Here is a 13,285-nt window from a genome sequence, read left to right on the forward strand (position 1 = left end):
AAAGAATGACAGTATAACGAAACAACCAGAAGGATTCATAAAAAAATTTAGAGTTGAAAAGAAAGAAGAAACAAGGATTTGGATATGAATGAGACAACCACATTGGTACTTAAGATGGCCAGTCTTTCATACCATATGGCATACAGCACATGATTAGGTGGCGTCCCACCCGACTCTTTGTCATTCTAACAAAGTGTCTCACCATAACACTGTTTGTCCCAATCAGAAAGCAAAACTTGAGGGAAGCAAATAAATTTGAAAGGAATGGAATATCCTCCTTTTCGATATCATAGAAAAGAGTTTATTTGAGAAAAGAAGTTCATACATTTTTTTTAGGAATTGAGAAGGAATATACTCTGTAATATTGAAAACTAGAGCGATACCTTTGGTCACCATCCACATTTCACTGTTATTCATCTTTCGAGCTTGTTCGATCACATCCCAATTGTATCATATAACAACTTTAGAGGGTACACTGAAATACTTTTGCAAATTAAGCATTATGGTAGATTCCTACTTGTCACGTCTTGCATCTTTAATATCGCACCCACACGGATAATACTTTAACAATTCGATCATAATGGCGTTCCTACCATAACTTAGAATTTCCTCATTTTTAATTTAGAATAACCACGAATCATTCAATATAACGATCTTTTTATTAATAGTACTCTTCTTTTAGAAAAGTCTGGAAATCTTCCCAATCTCCTTCGATCACGCCCAGGCTCTTCTTAAATCGATAAATTCTTTTAAACTTTAATGGTCTCTGCAACTTGATGAATAATCACTCCGTACATGGATTCTGTTATTAACCTTGTCAAACAACATTTACACCTTACCGATAGGAATAATCAGCTTCTTTATAATCACGGGTTACTTCGTTCTCGGAATTAGCAATACTAAGTCTGAAACAGCATCCTTCCAGGTGATCCGGGCTTTCTAACAAACAAAATTTCAAGTAGTAACTTGACAACCCATGTTTAAAAATCATTTTATTCGAAAAGGGCTTTTAGAAATTTGTAAAGGAAAATCTTTTTCGAAAACTTGTTTAAAAAGTTTGGAAAATCACAAACCTGGCTGTCCTTACTATATGAGTTGGTTGTTGTCCTTCCGACCTATAACAAGGTACCAAATTAATGGAACGATCATATAAAGGTCCATTCACTTCAATCTACCTTCTCTCCTTTATTAATATCTCATGCATTAACCATTTACTGTAGCTATCAAATCCATCTTCGTAAATACTGTTGCTCCATAAAATAGGTTTTAAACTGAGGGCATAGAACAAAATATAGGGTAAACTGAAGAGATACACTTACAGCCGAATGTCCAGTAAAACAAGAATAAACAAATGGAGATTTTTAAATAGGTAGTCTCATAACAAGAGGTGGTAGAATGGTGTGGAATAACTTGAAGAGGTGCAACTGTTATGACAGAAGGTAGTACCATTAATGCTGGTGGAGGAACAAGGTGCAAATCCAATCTGAAAGAAGATGACGATCCTTGAACGAGAAGCTCCAAACGATCAGAAGATATAGGGAAATCAGGATCTGCCATTGCCGTTGTCTGGAAATCACATCGCAAGCTAAGAATCCAGAATCGCAACACGAACCGTGCCGGAGACCTACTATGTAGTCGCACTTATCCTTACGACGTCTTGTCTTTCTATTTCCTAATCCTAACCCTCTACCTAATCCCGACAATCTAGGCCTGTTTCAGTGACTTATAACATGTAGCTCTGATACCAACCTGTGGCGCCTTCCAAATCCGGGTCAGAAGTTTGGGGTCCACAACACAAACACAATATATTAACCTGTATAAGGAATATTATTTATAATGACCCTGCTTCATAAAACCACGGATCGCAACAGGTTAAAGTATGAAAACAAGCCACAACCTTAATTTATTACATCGTACCAAATCCAGACTGACTTAACTTATAATTGATAATAAAGCCTTTCTTACAATCATACTCTCTGTCCACTGCATGAAGCTCCTGCTAGCTCGATCCAACTCAAACTGGAACCTTAGCCCGCACTTTGGATTGAGGAACTTCTCTATCAACCATATCATTTTTAACTGTAAAATATATAAAAAGTTTCGCAAGAGTGACCTAACTAGCTCAGCAAGTCATAATAATGATAACTGAGGTTAAACAATAGTCAAATGAGATGATTCAGAGGAATCAAGTTTCTTTTTAACTAGTCATTAGAATTGGATATTCATTTTAAGTTTTAAAAACCAAGGTTAGGCTGCTGATCAGTCACGCACTAACCCCAAGCGAAGCACACAGCTCTGCTCTTACAAACTGGATCCAAGGAACCCATTGGCCTAATTCGACCACGAATCTGATCTGACCACGAATCTGGTCCACATAAAGAAAAGTATATAATTCTAAAACAATTCAGTATAATAAATAATATAATTCAATAAGCCAGATCATAATCAACAGTAATAAAGTATTGGTATAAAAACGTAATGCGATTCATGAGTATCACAAGGGTATATCTGGATATGTAAAAGAAACGGGTTTCAGTTTGTAAAAGCATCAGGTATTAGTTCAGTAATGATTTTTCAAGGTATAGTTCTTTGATGTTATAAGGATTGGTCGGGATATAAAAGTTTCTGTGTTTTCAAACAATTTTCTTCCAGGGTTTGGTGTTTGGTAATTAAACATTTGGGGAGTAGTATCATATCTGTGTGGTTTGGTATCTGAGGTATCCATACGATTTAGTCCTTGGGATTTCCGGAATAGTGTATCAACAAAGGATGGTTTGCAAAGAATAAGGCTTACGGCTCAAGATCAAGAAAGAATCAGGGTTCAAGGGTAAATAGTTTAAAGCACTTGCATTATAAAACATGAGTTATGTTTAATAATAGCAACATGTTATGAAACAGTTCGAAAACATTGATAATATATTTTGAAGAAAAGTTCAGAAATACTTGTCTTACAAGAATTTGCAACTATTACTGATCAACTCTGCTGCTCAGGCTCTAACGTCCAACCACTAGATTCCATTGGATTCGACTTCGACACTCAGGTCTTTCTATTGAAACTCTACTGAGCTCGTCGACTGACCACTAGGTTATCTTTAGTCCATCGTCCATTTTCAGGTTCCCGACTATAACCAACAAGGTCGAAATATCCTACGTTAGACGTCTAGGTATGTTTGACATATCCTCGATACTAATTCTTACCCAACAATATTCAAACCGGACTCGTAATTATTCATATTAGAATAATACAGACAACAATTAGGGTTCACATTCTCGAAATTGATCCAGTGTTCGTTAATAGAAAATACGTATACTCGTCATTTTATGAAATTAGGGTTATTGTGTTTTGGACAAAATATACAATACAACATACAATCAGGTTCTGTATAAAACATACATATATGTATTTACTTATACTCGCTCGATGTCCCGATAATCCTCGGATACGCTCTCGTATTTCCGTAGTTCGATTTTCCGTAAATTGGACAGCGTCTCCTTTGTTTATCGGACTACCCGTCGATACAATTCGACGTCTCAATCAACAATCAATCTAATCAACTCAAATTCATAACCCAACCACGCAATCCAACAACCCAATCACAAGTCACAAATTCCCAAACGTCAATTCAAATCAATTAATTATTATTATCCGATTATTTACATCTCGAAAATAATTTATGAACTAAATTAATATTTTGAATTTTTAGGACTCAGATATCGATCATCCCGGTCCACCGTCGGCTCGCCGAGGCTCATCGCCGACGGCGTTAAAATTCGCGGGTACCCATATACATCGGGTTTCCATCGCAAATTTCACCAATTAACTCGAATAACTACAGCACGAAATTAATTTCATTTTACGAAATTATTCAATTAAATTTCCTGCATAAAATAAATAATAATTAAAATCAGTACACTCCATCATGAAGAAGCAAAACAGCAACCCGATTACACATCACAAATCGGCCGGAAAATGGCCAGAAACGTGAAACAAAATCGAACAAGAATAGTAGGCACACAGAATTGTACAACCCAGGCAACACAGACATGTATTTGACATGTACATACATATATAATACACGGCTGAACACAACCACGGCCTCGTCGGAAGCCGAGGAAGGGCGGCTGACACCGCGTGAATCACCGGGAAAAATGAGAATCACGGCAAATAAACTGAAGAGCACATCCCTGACAGCTTACCGAACCATAACCATCGTGAGGGGAGGGGGAAAACCCGGGAGAAAACAATCAAAGCAGAGATATAAAAGAAAGAAAAGGGATGAGAACAATAGAGCTTATCCCCTTTTATTTCTGTATATTTTTTTTTCTTGTTTGTTTGCAGCCCAACACGTGTCCACAAAATGGCTAAGCACTCGACACGTATACAATTAACACCCGATAGTCAAATTTTTTACCGTATTTTCACAATTATCGGACTAGGGTGTGCATAAAACAAATTCATAAAATTACGAAAATAAGCTCAAAATTTTCTAAAAATCCCGAAACTAATAAAATAAAATTTTTATAATTTTTAAAGCATTTTTTGAAACGCTATTCGTACCCGCAATTCACAATTAACGAACCGAGTTGCCCTTAAAACAATTTCAGAAAATTATGAAACTAGTCTTATAATATTAGAAATATCTCGAAGTTTATAAGAACATAAATTTCATAATTTTAAAACAATTTCTAAAATGCACTTTATGCCCGTTTTTATCAATTAAATGAATCGACGCGCGGGTAAAATTAATCCCAAAAATTCCCAAAATAATTTTAAAATTCCCGAAATATTCCCAACTTGAATAAATATGAGTTTCATAATTTTTGAAGAGTTCTTGAATTAAATATGGATTTTACAAATAAAAGCATTCAGAAAATCATTTAAAGATAAATAATTAATAAAATATTGATTTCTCAATTTTATAAAATCTTAAAAATAATTATTGAAATTTTAAAATTCTCGAAATATTCCCAACTTGAATAAATATGAGTTTCATAATTTTTGAAGAGTTAAATATGGATTTTACAAATAAAAGCATTCAGAAAATCATTTAAAGATAAATAATTAATAAAATATTGATTTCTCAATTTTATAAAATCTTAAAAATTATTATTGAAATTATAAAATTATTAAAACAATTTTAGAGACACTTCAAATATTTATACAAATAAAGTTGCATTAAATCCACTTTAAAGGTGGAACAATTCATTGTAATTTCTTAATTAATCATACGAACTGCCCGGTACATCATAAATCGCACCTATATAAAAATCAAACAACACATACCGGTCAAACCAATACACATATTTTATTTAATAATTTCCATAATAATCACATATTTAAATAATTTAAAAATACATGGGTCGTTATAGTATATATGGACTACCCTTTATGATCTTTAGTATAGGTATCTCTTGGGTTCAATTCAGCAAAACATTGTTCTCTACTGGAATTATAAGTTATTCTTTATTTCTTTCATTTCTTTCACTCACTTAACCACAAAGTCATAACAATTAGACATACATTAATCTGTCATTAATTTAAAATTCAATGCTCTATGTAATTATGTTCCATCTTTGTAGTACAAGCTTCAAATGGAAGGACTCTTATTTGATTATGTCCAGAGTCTCGAAAAACTAAGAATAAATTGGAGATTGAAGGTTAGGATGACTAGAATGTGGTCCACTTTTTCTCTTGAAACTGCAACCATCAAAGGATATAATATGATCTTCTTGGATGATGATGTAAGTTTACTTTATTTTCTGTAACTATATAGATTCTAAACATTATTTTCCTACTTTATTCTATAGTATTCTTCATTTGAGTCACCCGACCACTAATTACATCACATGAATTAATGTTTTCAGAACTCTCATATCCATGCTTATGTATATCCTGATACATGGAATGCTATTGGGAATGGAGTTATTGAAGGGAATGCCTACCATGGAAAACTTTCAAGTCAGAGACACTATCGGTCAACTAAAGCCTGTTTCCACAAAGTTATGCATTTGTTTGCTAGGTTCTACAAGTTTTACTGATGTGGAAAATGATGTCATGATCCCCGTGAGTTCATGGATTTGGGAGATTTAGATTCGGAGTTTAACAAGTATTCTAATGATGAAAATCCAGAATTTGCTATCGGTTTGTCATTTTCTCTTTAGATACATGTTAATACTTTCCTATGTTTTTTAGTTGTATCATATGGTAGATTTATGACATTTGGACTAATTAATTTTTTATTTTTAAATTATAGATGTTATGGGAGTTGTTGAAGAGTTTGAGTCAGCAAAGCAAATTTCAACCAAATACGGTGAAAGGGATATCGTCAAGTTCAAACTAACTGAGGGAATGTATGTTACTACAATATTGCAATTTTACTAAAAATATGGAAGAACAAAAATATAGTTGATTTGTTTAAATAGCAATTAGAAATTCAATCATTATTGTTTATGACCTTTGGTAGGATAAACCACAAAGTTAGTGTGTGGGGAGAGTTAGCTAAGAAGGTCAATGAGGATTATCACAAGGATCTTCAGAATCCTATTATTGCAGTTGTGACAAGCACCAAACTTACCATGTGGAATAGTATATTTAATTTCTCCCATTAAAATTTTTTCGCTTCAAAATTATTACCTATACTGGTGATCTAATTTACACTATAAAATGCATACGGTCCACTAATTAAACATTTTCGAATTTTTTCACAGATCAACTACAAATTGGTACATTGCCTTCATCAAAAAAATTTCTCAATTTTGACTGTGATGTTGTTACTGAGATGTGCCAGAGGTACTATTAACATCCTCATACTTTTACACTTTTTAGTTCATAGTGACCATCAATAAAGAAATACAAAATTAAATAATCATTCTACGTACATGTATGGAAAATCTCACAGGTTACAGGAAGAAGGATATTAAACCTCTAAAGAGCATACGGAAATCATCAATGTCCAACCTATTGAGGCGACTGTTGAGAAAGCCTCCTTTAAATCATTAATTGAAAATGCTGCTGCCTACTTTGCAAAGGTATTAGTTAAACATCCCAAACCTGCTTAAATATTTATTTTGTCTAAACGTAACTCTTTAGCATATTAAACATTTTATAATTCTTTTTATTCCTAGAAATATGTGATTGTTAATTTCAGAATCAGCAAAATTGAAGACGAGGACAACTGGTGGTACCACAGTTGTAATAATTGCCACACCGAGGTTGAAAAAGTTGAGAAAAAGTTTAAATGTGCAGAGTGTAAGCATAATTTCCCTTATTCGGAGAAAAGGTAAATAATTTTCTACTACTCCAATATGAAAAGTTACAGAGCTTTTTCATTATTTTGTGTTTTATATTTTATTCAATATGATATTTGATGATCTTAGTATTTTTAAGATAAAACCGAAATTCAAACTGCTACTTTTTTTGGTACAGGTTTAGGTTGTTTGTACTTGCAATGGAAAGTACAATTGCATGTAATGTCATACTAATGGATCGTGTGGTTAAACAGATTATTGGAAGTACTACAACTAACCTTTTAAACGAATCAAAAAATATATGATTATATCAGTTGACTATTGTGATGAAAGTTATCTTTTTATATTTGAATAAATACATGTATATTGATATACTGTAACAGGTTGCTAAGGAACTTAACATGTCTGCTGCTCTGAGAGGTGTTGTTGGCAAAGAGATAACTGTCAAAATTTCTCTCACTGATGTAAATGTTAATGGTGATAGTAATGTATACGAGGCCATTGATTTGTATGACATATCTACACTAGCAAAAGTGTTCAACAACTCACCTATTCGTAAGTGCCCCTCTTTCAACCAGTCTGGGGTTATTGTCAACCATGAAAATATTTATCAGTATTTTACCTATTCATGATGCATAAGAAACTAGCTTATTTCCACTCAGGCATAAAGTTTTAATGGTTTATGTTGAACTTTTGCAGATCATGGAGCCTATTGAGTTGTTTGATACTCCAGGTTCCAGCTGCTCGGTTTCAAAAAAAATTAAAAAGGTGAAAGCTACATAGTTTTATCACATTTCCATAGTTTTATCACATTTGATTTACAGGAACATCATAATGCTGATTTTGGATGCCAAGAATATTTTTAGAGTCCAGAAGCAATCATGCAATTTTTATGGACAACCTCTTTGAATAAAGACAAAGATAATAAGCATTTATTGTTTTCGGTCTATTTTTTTCAACTATTAAGCATTTGTTTATTGCAGTAGACCTTTTCCTGACATATTATTGTCGTTTTGGTTTATTTATGATGACATTTTTTCAATATATTTATGAGCTTTCTTTGGATTATAATTTTCATAATTCTAATTTCAATTTTGCTATTTACAATCTAGAATTGTCATTATGGGATTTAATTTTATTGTGTTTATGACAGTACAATAATATTTTATGTGGACTTACACGACATAATTGGTTAATTAATAAATGACAGGAAAATATAAAAAATTATACAAACGTTTATAACTTTGTTAAATGTCATAATTGAATAATACTATTTAATAAAAAATAACTAAAGAGACAATTTGGATAATACTATTTTATAAAATAATAAACGTTTGACATGAATTATATTTTTAATTAAAAATAATACAAACTTTTTTTCTATTTAGAATTATATTTTTAAAACTACATAAGTCAACTCTTATACTGCTGATTTGACATGAATTATCTACTATCTTTTGAATTTTTAAAATTATTTTACATGGCGTTTTATAACTAATAATTAATTTTTCAAATTTTTACTAATTTTGTTTTTGATTGATTCATATATCTCCTCAAAATACTAGCACATAAATTGCTAGATGCATTAGTAAAAAATTGTACATTTAAATATTATTTTTAGTTAAGATACTATAAGCACGAATTTTCATCATTGAATCTAATCCAATCAATTACAAAAACAAATACAATCTTAATTCAATACAATAAGTACAACAAGTTTTTTGCTCTACATAACTATGTGTTCAACAAATATAAGAGCTGCTAGCCAAATTTTTCATTGAGAGGACTATAAATGGGTGTTTTTTAGTTATTCTATTTATTTTTATTAAAAGCTTAAGTAAATAATTAAACAAACAAAATAAAATAATTTTAGGAAATTTAAAACCAAAAATTTTTTTTTGGATTTAGAATTATATTTTTAAAACTACGTAAGTCAACTCTTATACTGCGTGTTTTGACATGAATTATCTATTATATTTTAAATTTTTTAAAATCACTTTTGCATGTGGCGTTATACATAATAATACTTTCCCTTTTTGATTCCTAATTTTTAAAATTTTAATGATTTTATTTTGGATTGATTCGTATGGTTTATCTCCGGACAATATTATAACAATATTTGCTAGATGCATTAGTAAAAAATCGTAAATTTAAATTTATTATTTTTAGTTAAGATACTATAAGTACGATTTTTTGCCATTGTATCTAATCCAATCAATTTCAGAAACAAATGGAGTCTCAATTAGGCACAATAAATACAAATGAATCTAATCCGGTCCATACTTTTTACTTAATAAAAAATCAAATGAGCTCTACTAAATGTACAAAGGAAAGTGTTAATAAGCTAAATAAAATCTCGTCGCAGAACAAACAGTAATAATCATAACATATCAAAGAAATCATATCATATTTTTAAAAATGATTATGTGTATCATTCCTTGCCAAACTAATTATTCTAATTGATGTGAATTGATATTAATTAATTGATATTATTTAGTATAATTGATTGACTATGTACTATATATAGCTGCATTGTGATGGCTAGGTCTCCTCACTCTGCTCCTGCTAATTGAAAATTCATAATACAATTACATATTTCAATGGGTTCGTTTCTAACCCATCCCAATTATTTTTGTCAGTATTTTTTATAGCAATGACTCATTATTTTAAAACCTGAACTTTGTACCTAACACACAATTACGCAGTTATTATAATTTCTCTATTTCTTATAGCTCAGTTCGATGCTCTGTAAATTGTTGACGTAACAAGGATGGACTGGAGAATCAGGGTACGAGTTAATTGAATGTGGCGTTCAATTTCAGGTGACGGTGGCACTTTCATTGGCATGAATCTCATACTACTCGATGCCCAGGTATAAAAACCCATATGTAACTATTAAGTGCTTAAACAGAGCTTTTAGATCATAAATCTTACCACCATTTTTTACAGGATTTTCATGTACACGCATTTGTTTTTCCTGATAAATGGAATATGCTTCAGAACATCATTCAAGAAGGAAACTATTATGAAGTGTTTCATTTTATAACGACAACACCCAATCAGCGTCTAAGGCCAGTTTCTTCAGATATCAAGATACTATTTTCTCCAACCATGATGGTGACACCAATGATTGATGAGGATGCTCTCTTCATACCTCTTCACAAATTTGAATTGGTAGATTATGAAGAAATCTTTAATCACCAATTTACTTATGACATCAACCACTTGCCAACTCAAGCTCTATGTATTTGTTAGGAATATGTGTATTAGTTTGATGATAAGTTAAACAAAACACTTAAGTAGAAATCTAGTGTTTGTAGCCTCAACGGATAAGACCATCTTGGCTATCCGTTGAAGGAGTAGCTTTACTTAGCAATAAGTTTAGTATTGTAGCACATTTCATTCTCTGGTTTCAAGTTGTAATTCTTAGATGTTGTAGGAAATTATCAGTCATGTTGACTACTAATGGATATACAAATAGGAGGGCTAATTGTAAATATTTCATGCCTTGTAATTTTGTATAAGTGAAGAAGTATCAACAGATATTGAAGACCTTCAACGGATAAGAAACAAAGCTTCAACGGATGTCTCTAATGCTTCAACGGATAATATCTATCAACGGATAAGTGCTTCAACGGATAAAGACTTCAACTGATAATGCATCAATGGATAAAGCTTCAACGGATAAAGCTTCAACGGATAAAGCCTCAACGGATAAGGCATCAACAGATGAAAGCTTCAACGGATGCTTAGTTCATTAGCAGTTGATAGTGACAATTCATAAGCTGATAGAGGCACATGGGTTGACAGAGACAAACTGGAATGTGGAAGCCTCTAGGAGGAATCAAGAAAATGCAGCATTCCCATTCTGATACAAACAAGGAAGTATTCAAAGATTCACAGATTATCCTAGATTGCATTGAATAGAGAAATGAAGAAGAAACATGTGAAAAATCCTTTCAATTGTATTTTACAGTTTTGTCTTCACTTGTAAACTTGGTGTTATATAAACCAAGTAGCAGCTAGTAATTAGATAAGAATTTTCCTGAGCTGTTTAGAAATATCCAGAGAGAAAATCATCTAGTTTGTACTAGGAAGCAACTGTGATTTTATTCTTTGAATCACAGATTTTCTGAAATAACACATCTCTGGTGGAACAACAAATCCACCAGAAAAGTTTTTAAGATCTTTGTGTTCTTTATATTTGTGTTTGAATATATATCTGTCTGCATTGGCTTTAAGCAATTCACACACACATACTTGTTTTCAGAAACACTTAGCCTTAGAAACTGCTCAAAACTTAAAAAGTTTTGAGATTTACATTCAACCCCCCTTCTGTAAATCTCATTGTTAGTCCACTGGGAATAACAATTGGTATCAGAGCAAGCTCTTAACATACAAAGAGTTTAAAGATCTATTTTGCTAACATCATGAGTGCACAGAAGAATCCTCCTGCTACCATCATGAGTAGGAAGGATATTGGTATAAAGATCCCAGTCCAGGAAAAAGATAATTATCATCACTGGAAAGTGAAGATGCATTTACATCTTCTTTCTCAAGATGAAAGCTACATCAACTGTATTGAAAATGGTCCTCACATCCCTCACAAAGTAGCCACAGCTGCTACTGCAACAGTTGCTGTTGGACAGTCCATTCCCAAGCCAAAAGCAGAATGGACTATTGAAGACATGGAAGAAATCCGCAAGGACAAGAGAGCCATGAACATTTTATTTAATGGCTTAGATCAAGATATGTTTGACAATGTCATCAATAGCCAAACTGCAAAGAAAGTTTGAGATACTGTACAAATCATCTGTGAAGGTACTGAGCAGGTCAGAGAGAACAAGATGCAGCTTCTTATTCAACAGTATGAATATTTTCACTTTGAAGAAGGTGAATCATTAAATGATACCTTCAACAGATTTCAGAAACTGTTAAATGGATTGAAGCTGTATGGTAGAGTGTACCAAGTCAAGGATTCCAACTTAAAATTTCTTAGGTCTCTACCAAAGGAATGGAAGCCCATGACTGTCTCTTTAAGAAATTCTCAAGATTATAAGAACTTCACACTTGAAAGATTATATGGAATTCTGAAGACTTATGAACTTGAAATGGAGCAGGATGAGCTGTTGGAAAAGGGAAAGAGAAAAGGAGGAACAGTTGCTCTTGTAGCTGACAGTGAGAAGATGGAAGCCAGGAATGAGGAGAAGACAATGCCAAGTCTCAAAATTGGCACAAGCAAATCAGAATCAAGCAAGGGTAAAGAGCAAGCAGCTGAGGATGAAGACAATTCCAGTCAGGATGACTCTGATGATGTTGATGAACATCTGGATTTTCTGTCCAGGAGGTTTGCAAAGATGAAGTTCAGAAAAAATACAAAGTTCACTAAGCCAAACAAAAACATGGTGGACAAATCAAAGTTCAAATGTTACAACTGTGGCATTAGTGGACACTTTGCAAGTGAGTGTAGAAAGCCAACTTCTGATAAAAAGAAATTTGAGCAAGTTGATTACAAAAAGAAGTATTTTGATTTACTCAAACAAAAGGAAAGAGCTTTTCTCACTCAAGATGATTGGGAAGCAGATGGGGTCAATGAAGATGATGATATGGAATATGTCAACCTAGCCCTGATGGCTAATTCTGATGAAAATGAAACTAGTTCATCAAGCAACCAGGTAATTACTACTGATCTCTCTCAGCTTTCTAAACATGAATGCAATGAAGCCATAAATGATATGTCCAATGAATTATATCATTTGCGTGTTTCCCTTAAATCACTAGCAAAAGAAAACACTAGGATCAAGGAGAATAATGTGTTTTTAAGTGATAGGAATGCTGTGTTAGAGGATCAGGTAATTGAGCTTGAAAAGATAAAACTTAAATGCTTGACTGTTGAAACGGATGATGAAAGTTATCCGTTGAAGGAAGAAAAGGAGCATCCGTTGAAGGCTCATCAATTTAAACAGGCAAGTTCTTTTAAAAATAAAAACCTCAATAAAAAGAATGATTCAACTCTCAAGAACTTTGTCAAAGAAGG

General features: G+C 32.5%; 2 long non-coding RNA genes across 2 annotated transcripts; both read left to right on the plus strand.

Annotated features, from left to right (window-relative positions):
- The first annotated feature begins 5,502 nt into the window (after positions 1-5,502).
- Positions 5,503-6,331, plus strand: LOC141663668 (uncharacterized). Its single transcript, XR_012551596.1, has 3 exons — positions 5,503-5,742; positions 5,866-6,142; positions 6,255-6,331. It is a non-coding gene; the product is annotated as an uncharacterized LOC141663668 (long non-coding RNA).
- A 162-nt stretch (positions 6,332-6,493) lies between these two features.
- Positions 6,494-8,230, plus strand: LOC141663669 (uncharacterized). The gene is made up of 4 exons (XR_012551597.1): positions 6,494-6,790; positions 6,900-7,029; positions 7,149-7,803; positions 7,948-8,230. It is a non-coding gene; the product is annotated as an uncharacterized LOC141663669 (long non-coding RNA).
- Positions 8,231-13,285: the final 5,055 nt, after the last annotated feature.

Source organism: Apium graveolens, chromosome 6, assembly GCF_009905375.1.
Source record: "Apium graveolens cultivar Ventura chromosome 6, ASM990537v1, whole genome shotgun sequence".
Lineage (NCBI taxonomy): Eukaryota > Viridiplantae > Streptophyta > Magnoliopsida > Apiales > Apiaceae > Apium > Apium graveolens.